This window comes from Opisthocomus hoazin, chromosome 3 (genome assembly GCF_030867145.1).
Source record: "Opisthocomus hoazin isolate bOpiHoa1 chromosome 3, bOpiHoa1.hap1, whole genome shotgun sequence".
Classification (NCBI taxonomy): Eukaryota; Metazoa; Chordata; class Aves; order Opisthocomiformes; family Opisthocomidae; genus Opisthocomus; species Opisthocomus hoazin.
In genome coordinates this window covers 9,719,581-9,731,664 of record NC_134416.1, presented here as the reverse complement: position 1 = coordinate 9,731,664, position 12,084 = coordinate 9,719,581, and the positions used below count along the sequence as shown (strand labels likewise).

The 12,084-nt window shown below is 44.4% G+C and overlaps 1 protein-coding gene across 1 annotated transcript in view; it reads right to left on the bottom strand.

Moving 5' to 3' along the window:
- The window catches only part of NDRG1 (N-myc downstream regulated 1), a 41,892-nt gene that overhangs the window by 27,856 nt on the left and 1,952 nt on the right, over positions 1–12,084 (bottom strand). The gene's annotated exons all lie outside the window — the stretch shown is intronic.

Here is a 12,084-nt window from a genome sequence, read left to right as displayed (position 1 = left end):
GCACTTGGACCAACAGGCATCTCAGTTCAGTGACCACACCACTTCAAACGAGAAGTTAAAAAGAATGGCACGTTTTCATTCTCTCAGCAGAGACAAGATGCCAAAGGCAGAGGGCTGTTCCCCCTGAGCCTCTAATGAATGACCACAAACAGTTCTCAAGAGATACCGCAACTGTCTTAACAGCAAGATCACAAACACAAGAGACAAAGCATGTTTCTTATATAGCCTTCGGCCTGCTGGAGAAATGCATATCATGTGGGTTTTGGGCACCTTTGTACAATATTGGAAATTTATTAACTACACAACTATAAAACAAATTATTTACTTTTTGAGGAAAGTTTAGAGCTGTCTCAGGTGAAGCATATAAGTAACTACTTATAAAACAAACCAAAAGGCTGAAACACTTTTTTGTAATTATTAACAAAGTGCAACTGCAAACATCTTAATTATTAACAATTTTCCTGAAGATAAGTGTAAAACTACAGAACAAAATTAAAACTGATTCTTTAAACCATGACTTCCCACCTCCTGACTTAAATCTGATTTAAGCCAAACAACTCTGTCTACATAAATGAACCGGTGCTCAAGAAGGGCTGTGAAGCCCACAGGAATATTCAGGAGCCAGCAGTGACAGCAGCACCATTTTTACTCTACCCCATAGGTTAACTTGATGTGCTTTTCCCTGGGCAAAGAAGCTCTAGTGAGAAAGTTTGCAAGAAAGCTGGAAGCTGCAGGAAACTATGAAGTGGCACACGCAGACGAAGGAAGTTAATGCTGAAAAAATGCTGGTGTCCATACATGTACAAACAGCTTCAGATTTTAGGAACCCTTCTTGCTAGGTATGCAATTAGGTGGAATTTTGGTAAAGAATTAGACTGGTGGTTTTAAGCTGAGAGAAATACTTTGTAAATATATAACCCCAACACTTAAGGCATGTGTACAGGACCAAAACTGACCCCATTGCCAAGTAATTTGCAATTCAAATTTACAACAAGGCATCAGAGATACTCAAACAGTCCAAAGAGCCAAGACAGAGTTAATTCCCCAGCAGTCACTCTGATTCACCCTTTTTCTCCAGGTTTTCCAGTAAGTTTCGCCCCTTAAAGATTTTAATCACAAAGAACAAGTGAAAAACAAGCTTGCCAAAGTCTCGAGCAACTGCAAGTGACATTTTAGAACTAGTGTTACATACTTTCGCAATTACGGCCATCTATGTAATCTGCCTTTCTACACAGTGAGCAATTGTGCATGGCAGAGAGGGAAAATGAATGCTACTGCAATATTTGGAGGTCAAAAATATTTACATGTGATGGCACTTAAATTGCCTTTTTTTGCAGTTCAGCAAATTCTGTTAAGACAGAAATAGCACCTTAATATTGCACCTAATTCTGCAATAGGGACTAGAAGTGCAAGACATTTTTCCATGTTTCACCTATAGGTCAGAGAAGTAAGAAGCCAGGTCCCCTGCAGTCTTCCAGTAAGAAGTGGTTCAGGGAACAAAGCCACAGCTAGTGTTTGTGGAATAAAGTTGTTTACATGGGATAGTTTCAGTTTTTCAGAGACTCAGAGCATTGACTACAAATGACCAAAAAATCTGTGCCAAAAAGAACAAGATGGATGCCTTTTATAGCCTTAAAAACAATCCTGTTTTCATAATAGTTCAAAGTTGTTGCTCTATGTTTCCGAAAGAACCAGCACTAGGAAGTGCTGACCAGCAGATTACAGGACTGCCATAAAGTCTGCTGAACAAAAGCCCAACGGGTACCAAGTTGTCGCTTCTGGAAAGATACCAGATATTGGAGCCACATAACGTTTCCAGACCAGGCACTTCCAAGTTCAGGGTTTTTCTTCTCTGCATCAGGAATACCTGAAAAATTCCTATCAAGAAACAACCTTGTGACAAGGCGGCACAACACCATGTTATTTGTTCACGAGAGCTGGCAAACAAAGCCCCGCTATCTGACAGCACTGTAAAAAACATCTTATTTTCCAAAGAGAAAGATGCTGGGGAAGTGGTTTTGTACCACCCATGTTCAGCACAAATATTATAATCTCTAAATGGGTGCTTTGTGCTCCCCCCCTTAGGTGACAGGGTAGCTCGAAGCTAATGTAACTGCACAACTCTCCTAAACAGATAACCCTACAAGCATTCCTTTATACGCATTTCAAAGCACTTGCCTGACAGAAGTCTTCAAAAAGACAAAGTTCATTTATATCTGCAAGCAGTAGTGTAAAGTTGCCAACCTGGAGAAAAACAACTTTTTTTTCACTCCACTTGGCCAATTCAGCCTGCTAAGAAGTCCCAAATTCTCCCCTCCAGCACAAGCCAACTCCACCCAGCAGACACCCTGCACCCAGGTATCGGTTACAAATGCTTTAAAACAATCATACTTCTAACTAAAAAAAGTACAGGTTTAAGACACCTTTGCAGCTGGCAAAGTGCTTTAAAACTGATCACGTATCTACTTTTGCCAGCTAGCAGGAAAGGCAGCAAACCAGCCTCTAGGAAGCAAGTTGAGTACAGGGAGGGCTGATGTCATTTGTGCAACACTGTTCACTAATCTCATCCACAGGCTTTTCCATACCCATTCCAGCCCAAACCCACTGCTCCAAAACCACCAGAGCAAGTGTCATAACCAAGGCTAGTAGCTCAGGAATCATTCTCCTGAGCCTGATTATTTTGCTCTTGAAGGTTCATACTATATCCCCTGTCCCTCTGCATCATCATCTCTGGAGGGACAGTCATGGCTGCAGCCTTGCTTTAGCAGCAGGGGGTACAGGACAGATGTGTAGGCTGGCTTTGCACAACAGGGATCCCAACAAAGGAGCTAAGAAGCCACACATCAGGCCATCCATCCTCAGACACAAGCAGCGTTGCAATCATAAATACCAAACATTGGGTAATCCTAATATTTGTGACCAAATTCATTCCAACTACAGAAGCGAACCAAGTTAAAAAACCCCTCCTTCCCAACTTTATTCTTCTGAAGCCACACATACAGTTATCCAAGTTCGTGCCATGAGGAGCATCGTTCAGCATGGTCTCACGTCTATGCAGGGCTCTGCAACCAGCACTACAGGCTTTACCTCTGCCTTCATATCCAACTGTTTTTTGTTTACTTGCTATCATGGAAAACAAAGAACAGGAAAAGACTCCTGCCTGAGCGTTTCATAAAGAAGGCAATTTCCTCAAAGCAGCTTGTTTAAACACTGGCAGCAGAGATCATTCTCCTTTTGAGTAGCGATACACAGAAGGGTAACCTCACCAGAGCAGCCTGATGGCATTTCCATCTTTGCAGGCTGAGCAAGGAGGCACAGCAATCACTTTACAAATGGGATTAAACACTCATGAGTGTGTAACAGCAGAGAGGAGGGAGAAGGCCATGGGCACTGATGGCCACAGCTCCCAAGCACTGGTGTTGCTCTCTTTGGAGAGAGAGGGCCTACACAGGACTTGGCTCCAGGGCCACACGTGCAAGGCGTTTCCAAGCCACCCACATTACTCTGTGGTTTATCCCTTGAAAGCCACAGCCATCTTCAGAGCTCAGGCACCAAAGGAGGTAGGAAGGACCGGGGTGGCAATTTAAGGCTTTGTGCATCTGCAGCAGCTCAAAGCACTATTACAGAAGCAGGGATGAAGCAAGGTTGGAGAGAGCTCAGATGTCTCCAGAGCTCTGCAGAAGTTGATTAGCAAACATCCCCATTGGTTCCAGGTCAGAAAAAGAGCAGTTCAGGCCTCTGACAGTGAAGCAAGGAAAGTTGCTGAGATGCTCAAACAGCATTTGAGCCTTACATGCAGTCAGTTAGACCTCTTCCAGTTATTACCAGTAAATGCTGTAAACTAGTCTGTCTGGACATAAAATAAAAAATCATGGTTACTGTAAACTGGAGAGCAGCTTGAAAAAACCTGTCTCCACTAAACAGAGACAAGTGAACACCAGTTAACAGCACCCATGTCTGGTTATGGTCCACAATGTGCACTCTCATTAAGTGCAGTTTACATTTCAGGTATTTTATAATAAACTTGACAAAGATTATCTTCCTCTTCGTGATCCATTTGAACATTATTCATTTTGCAAGCTTCCAAAACCGTTCATGCGTAAGCATCTGCCCACACCATGCCCTGTTTAAGCTACGCTGTTACAGGCACTGGTGTCACGAGGTCCTTTGTGTACTGAGTTACTGATTTTCTCTGACATAGTTCTACACAATCAATCAAGTAAGAGGTTTTAATAGCAGTTCATCCCCCTTTAAAAAAAAAAACAACAAAACAGATGACAGTTAAGTAGCATCTGACTAAACAGTTTGAGTGGCAAGTTTCAAAAGCTGAACGCTCAACTACACTCAACTCTCTGGGTCTGCTTAGACTCTGGTTACAGGTGATTATCTCAATTTGCAACTAAAAGTTAATAACCTGACACAAAGGAAGCTTAGAAGCATAAGCCTTAAATAACCTAAAGTTTTAAATCAGAAGAGATCAGGAACCAAAGCATTAAATTATATCAAGCCAGGGAACTGAAACAACTAGGCTGCCTGGTGGACTCCAATTTGGACATCCTGGGAATTGCCATCACCCAGCCCTCTTCAGCACAGCACACTGTTTTACTCAGAATGATACCTTAATTATTTTATTGCTTTCTAAACCATTTGCTTGAACTACTCCACCAGCATGCTTTGGTGAAGGCTCTAGCTGAAAATAAGAGAGAGCATCCAGAAAAAAAAGGTGGTTTTTTTAGGAGCATAATATAGCACAACAGCGGGTTTTCAAACACAAAAAAGAAGGGCTTAAAGTTTTGGCCATTTTTAAGTCTAGAGTTCTGCTGCATGCTAATCAAACTGAGCAGGAAACTGAAAGGTTATAACCAAGAGCTGGAGCCTGGAGCCCAGTAACAGGTGGGTGAAGCCACACAGAGACGACTGAGGACAGAGTCAGCAGCCGATTCCACCCGGCTCCCACAAGCCACGCGCAGGTGGGGGTCTGCAGCACCTCCCGCAGCTGTGCCTGCCTGTGGCTTCGGCATACCCATGCTGGTATGAAGACAAGATCTCCAGGCTCATCTCCACTCCTTTTGTCCTGGCTGGTTTTTGCTTGTGCGACTGGCACCCATGCCTCTTCAGCCGCAATCGCTCCGGGATCAGACATAGCCCTTAAACTGCCAGTTCCTCAGACCAGGGACAGGTTACTCTTCACATGCATGATACGGAAGCAACCCTCTGTCTACTCTTCAGACGTTGAGCAAGAACACTGTTGCAACACTGTTTGCACAATCTTCTCGCTGTGGGATGCAGTGAGGAATGTTCCTTGAAAAGCTCAGAGTCCTCCCATACTTCACAGGAGTAGAAACTGGCTGTGGGAAGGGTTGGTGTGCTAGCCAGAGGACATTCCTGCTGTCCCCATCTCCCCTATGCTGGACACTTCTGCTGTCTACCCCTCCAACATAATATTCTATTTCATACGTGGCAGAGAAAGAGAGGGCTTGCAACATCTTAGGGCTTTTTTTCCTGTTGCAACACCTAATACTACCTACACTACAATATCATAACTCCAGGAGGGACAGATTACAAACTCTAATGAAGTTCTCTTCAGTACCTGACATGTGAAACTGCTTCTGGTCATACCTCTGTGAAAAGTCATTATCTCCATGAACGCAAAGTTTCTTGAAAGAGATTAAAAATACTAGTGATTCCCAGGACTTTTTAGCTACGAAGGCTGCTGTCATCCCACCCTCCCTCCTCAAGTGCCACCACTCATGCCCAATGTGGCTGCAAACACTCCTTCCAGAGCACAATGGCACAAGGTGGAGGTAGGGGAACCCAGGGCTTTCGTAAGAAACCCAACACCTGAGTGGCAGGCTAAGTTTGTTTGGAAACATATGATGCCCATTTGTACAGGTGCCAATATTGTCCTTCAACTTTACATGACTCCAGGCTGTGAGTGGTGGCACCACAGGGTGGAAAAACTGAAGAGCAATCAGCTGCCTTCCCAGGCTTTGTTTTCTTACCCCACCAAGCCAGGCTGTCCCCTTCCAGTCCCCCAGAAGCCTGCTACCATCCTCCTATCTCCATCATCTTTGAAAGGTCCTGGACGACAGGAGAGGTGCCCGAGGACTCAAGGAAAGCCAATGTCACTCCAGTCTTCAAAAAGGGCAAGAAGGAGGACCCAGGGAACTACAGGCCGGTCAGCCTCGCCTCCATCCCGGGGAAGGTGATGGAGCAGCTCATTCTAGAGGTCATCATCAAGCAAGTGGAGGAAAAAAAGGTTATCAGGAATAGTCAGCATGGATTCACCCAGGGGGAAATCATGCCTGACAATCTGATAGCTTTCTACGATGACATGACTGGCTGGGTAGATGAAGGGAGAGCCATGGATGTTGTCTACCTTGACTTCAGAAAGGCTTTCGACACAGTCTCCCATAACATCCTCCTAGGGAAGCTCAGGAAGTGTGGGCTGGATGAGTGGTTGGTGCAGTGGATTGAGAAGTGGCTGAATGGCAGAACTCAGAGAGTTGTCATCAGCGGCGCTGAGTCTAGTTGGAGGCTGGTAACTAGTGGTGTCCCCCAGGGGCCAGTACTGGGCCCAGTCTTGTTTAACTTCTTCATCGATGACCTGGATGAAGAGTTAGAGTGCACCCTCAGCAAGTTTGCTGATGACACAAAACTGGGAGGTGTGGTGGATACACCGGAAGGCTGTGCTGCCATTCAGCGTGACCTGGACAGGCTGGGAAGCTGGGCAGAGAGGAACCTGATGAAATTCAGCAAGGGCAAGTGCAGGGTCCTGCACCTGGGGAGGAACAACCCCATGCATCAGTACAGACTTGGGGTGGACCTGCTGGAGAGCAGCTCTGCAGAGAGGGACCTGGGAGTGCTGGTGGACAGCAAGTTGACCATGAGCCAGCAGTGTGCCCTGGCTGCCAAGAAGGCCAATGGCATCCTGGATGCATTAGGAGGAGTGTGGCCAGCAGGTCGGGGGAGGTTCTCCTCCCCCTCTGCACTGCCCTAGTGAGGCCCTATCTGGAGTACTGCATCCCCACTTCAAGAAAGATGAAGAGCTACTGGAGAGAGTCCAGCGGAGGGCTACGAGGATGGTGAGGGAACTGGAGCATCTCTCTTACGAGGAAAGGCTGATGGAGCTGGGCTTATTTAGCCTCGAGAAAAGGCTGAGAGGGGACCTTATAAATGCTTATAAATATCTCAAGGGTGGGTGTTAGGAAGATGGGGCCAGACGTTTCTCAGTGGTGCCCAGCAACAGGACAAGGGGCAGTGGGCAAACACTGAAGCACAGGAAGTTCCACCTGAACATGAGGAAGAACTTCTTGCCTCTGAAGGTGACGGAGCACTGGAACAGGCTGCCCAGGGAGGTTGTGGAGTCTCCTTCTCTGGAGATATTCAAAACCCGCCTGGACAAGGTCCTGTGCAGCCTGCTGCAGGTGACCCTGCTTTGGCGGGGGGTTGGACCAGATGATCTCCAGAGGTCCCTTCCAACTCACATCATTCTGTGACTGATTCTCTGCATCCCTCCCACTCCTCCTTCAACCAGCTGTAAACAAAAAGGTCTTGAGCAAAATTAATGGTGATGCATTGGTACAGATCCTAACACCTGCCTTGCACCGGGGTGTTAGGCTGTGCTTTGGGGACAGATTAAATAATGAATATTGCAGAGATGTATTGGACATTTTATAACATGGAAGAGATGGCTTCTGCCACAAAGATTGCAGTCTAAGCAGAGAAGAAACAAGCTATTGTTCCGGCAGCTCACCAGTGTCATGCTCCCCACCCCCCTCCTATTCTCATCTGCCATGCTTTAATAGTTCATAGCTTCTGCCTAGCTGCAACTGCTTCAAAAAGTGGGTGTTTCTGGGCAAGTCAGAGGCAAAAGCATACAAAGATTATTCCAGAAAGGACAGGTTCATACTATACTCAGACAAGGAATGTTATCTGGCTCTCTAGGTTGCATCCCTGCATGTACATAGTGGTTTCTTTTCATGCATTTTGCATTTTCATGTGGATGTCGCAAAGTAAGTACTTAAGTTATAAAACATCACAGCTAAGGTTAATGATGTATCTTAACTTACACTTACTCATTAGGTCATACTGTATGTGTTACAGCTTCTGAGTACATATATGACTCGTTCTATCACCTGTTAAAATTGCATGCTCATCACTGTTACAAGCTCTCTTTGTAACCCCTGCCAGAATGTCTGGGCTGAAGTTTTCAATGACAAGTGTCTGAGGGCTTTTGTTTGTTTTTGAGGAAAGAAGTATAATTTATGGACATTATTTTGTTCCTGGGAGCTCCCAGTCCCCTTTTCTAGGATGAACTTTAGCGTCCTAGATCTTAATCTGGATTCGAACTTTGCACGTGGCCACTGTGCTCAACACACATCTTTCTTCCCAAGGAAGTCCCATTATAAAACTACTCAAATTTAAGCATTTTCACATGCTGAACTACTCAGGACTAGATCCAGGTAAGTCTCCCATTGCCTGCAAGCCTCGGCACCTAGAGATACAACATGATCTGCCGAAGGGCGGAGTACACTCCTGCCTGTATCACAACAGATAAAACTGGTGAGGGAATGTCCAAGTCAACACCATGCAGTGCCAGAATACTCCTTGCTTCTCAAAATAAGGCCTTTCAAAACCCTTCAAAGTGGGCAAAAAACAACTCTTCATTCTCACTTGACTCTTTCCAAAACTTTACCCATCCATGCTCCAGGTTAGCATCTATTACATCAGGCAGAGAACATACAGCTATCACTTTCCAGGCTTTGTTTACAAGAGGGGTTCAAGTTATGCATGCCCAAGTTTTTATTTAAGCTTGGGATTTTATACACAACTTCAGAAAATTTGGTGTTTCCCAGGGAACAAAATATGTGATGACCTTAAATTGAATCACCTAGGAAAAAGAATAGTATTTTGAATTTGCCATAATATAAAGGGTAATCACAAAACTCTGCAGTGCATCTACAACTTCATAGACTAGTCACATAACCCAGTATGTTGCAACTTTGTCCAAGGACACAAATGCATCTTAAAATTTAGCAGGGATGTTACATACAATACATACAAAACGCATAGAGCACCCTAGAACTACAGCAGTAGGAAAGTGATATCATTAGCTTGACAAGTGCACATGAAATTCCTGAAGAAATCAACCCAAAAATCCCACAACAAGAGCAATCCTTCCTTCCTCAAATAGTGCATTTCTCATCTGGATGTCTGCTTACTCTGTTCACAAATAAAGGTTCGTTGAGAAGTTGCATTCTACTTTTCTGATTACTTTTCCACTATATCTTATGCCTACCAATAAACACATGCATAGATGTATAAAATATATTACTGCTCTCTCACTCTGAACACCAGGGCCTCCACCTACAGTCTTCACCAGGGGCATTACAGATCAAGATCCTTATCACTTAGTTTTTGCTTCCTAAAAAATCAGAAATGCTTAAAGAAGTCAAGTTGTGGCAAAATGATAAGGACAGAAAAACATGCAAAAAACACCAAGGGATGGTTGAAAGCACACGGAAACATTTATTTTACAGTCAGTTAGGTTTTCATGCTGCACTAGGTCATAAGGTTTGCTCTTTCCATTAATTTTTACATCATCCATACAGTACTAGCAGACTGGCCTTACACATCCATGGTAGAAAATAAGATAAAAGAGCTATACTTTTGAAGCTATACTTAGTTCAGACAGGAAGCAGCCAGTTAAAGGCTTGGAAAAGTAGTGAATACCCAGTTTTAAAAACAGGGCTTGAAAAGGAAGATCTGCGTTGACCAACTTCCAGCTACCAGAGAAAAAACCTGACTGACAGCTGAAAAAGATATATTAAAATTGTGACAATTAACTGAAAGGAAGTAGCGCAAAACCCAAAAGAAACATAGGAAACACCATCAGCTACACAAAATCACAGCAGTAAAACTGACATACATCCTGCTTTGTACGAACAGATACAGCTGTGGAAAATCTCTTCAGCACAGGCAGTCCAGCTATGCATCAGCAAGCACACAGCGGAGCACCTCTGCACGGCGGACACCCCATTTGACAACAAACTGCTGGGCACGATCCAAAGACAACACTCTCAGGCCAGCCGGGAAACAAAACAGGCCTGATCCTGAAGCAGCCCTTAGCTAAAAGTAAAGCTAAACTCATCTCTCTCATCATCCAGCACAGGAGGCTGCACATTCAAGTCTGAAACTTGGGTAACTGCAGGCTTTACTTTTTACTCTTTACTCCACACTTGCTGTGCTGGATTAAATGGTGAATAATGGTACCGATTCTCATGGATGCTCAGTACTGAGTTTAATTACACCATAATAACACTTTAACGATACATGATGACATATTCAGGAGAAGCTCTGAATGGTTCCTTAGTGCTGTTCCAACTCTGCAGCCAAAGGGAATTAACAACAGGGATTACCTCCTGCTGACTGGCCCCACTGAAGTCACTCAGGGCTCTGGAAGTGACAAACAGGAAAAAACACCCCACACACCACCATTTGAGAGAAACACCAGGTTCAATAGCCATTATATTCATCGCCATTGATTTCCAAGAGGTCTAACCCAGATTTTAGTCACTGGCAGCAACACACACCACCAAACTCAAAAATGGGATTGCCTTACTCTCAGTCTTTTAAACAGTTTCAGAATACTTCCTGTGGCTTGCCAGCACTAGCAAGTAATTTACTTGCAACTTTTGGGACAGTGCTCTTGACAGATGGCAGAGGGGTGACTACTGCTTCCGTGACCTGCTGACAGCTGGAGATCCACTCCCCATGCAACAGTCCACAAAAGCTCTTCACTGAGAAGGCTGCAAGGGCAGCACCATTGTGCATTGAGTAAACTTACAAATTCACATCTAAAAGCTGGAGCTAAAGGGCAGTCTACACGGAATACGATTTATTTAGTAAAACAGTGACAGGACCAAGTGGGCTTTTCTGTACTTCCACCTGAGATTTCCAGGTGCTGTGACAAAACATGGAAGTTAGATGTAAACAAAGAGTCAGCTGGAAGTTACACTTGGCCTCAGGAACCAGCATTTCATCCCTATTAATAGCAAGCAGTTGCATCTCCTGGTTTTTAAAAGGTTTTACTCTCAAGTGGTCCCACCAAAGCAACTAGAGAAAGCCACTCTTGCTGCATGCTGCTGGGACTGAACTGGTTCAGGCCATTGGTTTCCCAGGCTGTATTCTCCCCTGGCAGCAAACAGGCTTTCACTGCCTTAAGCTGCCAGCCTTACGCATGATGTGAACATTGATGATCCACCACAATCAGGATCTGTATTATTTTTGAGTGTTTCACAGTTTCTAATTGTCTTCAGTCTGAAGAGCTTCAAGCCACTTTCACCACTTCTGTATCTTTTCTTTCACTCTTCATCTACTTTGAGACAATAAAAGCAGGAAATGTCTCACTACATATATACTCCACATTTAGTATAACAGATTCTCAGGCTCTAATGAGGTTAAGTGAAAAAACAGCATTTTCTATGGGAAGCTAGATACTTGCCAAAATCCCTTAAGCTGGTCATGAGAAGATGTATGCTGCACTTCAGTCAAATTAATCACTTCGGTTTAAAAATGTAAATCAAACAATTTTTCTCACAACAGTTCACTGCTAATCCCACCTGAACTACAAGAGCAAGTTACTCAACTACCTTATAACTATTCTTAGGGCCAGGCTCCCAGGCCAAAGCGCTTCCCAAGATGCACTGTAACCTCCCCATGTAACTGTCATAGCACAAAAAGGAAGATTCAAAGAGCAGAGTATCTCCCACTGGACTAAAGAAAATTGGGGAGTCCTGCTGTTTTTACTGAGCATTCATACAGTCTACTCAGCTGATCTGTCACAGTTTCAGCATTCCTTTTTGTTTTGGCAAGAACACAAAAGCCATTGTGCGGGGCAGAAACGAAAAGCGCAGAGTCTGAGTTTTGGTGGTGCGGATGCTGGTTCCCAAACATGCAGGCGCATGCGGCAGCCCTCCCTCAAAGGGTGACATTTCTTTGGCTGTTGCCAAATTCGGCGGACACCCGACACTGACATCTCTATCCTGCTGTCACCTTGTGGGTAAAGTGGCCAATGAATGT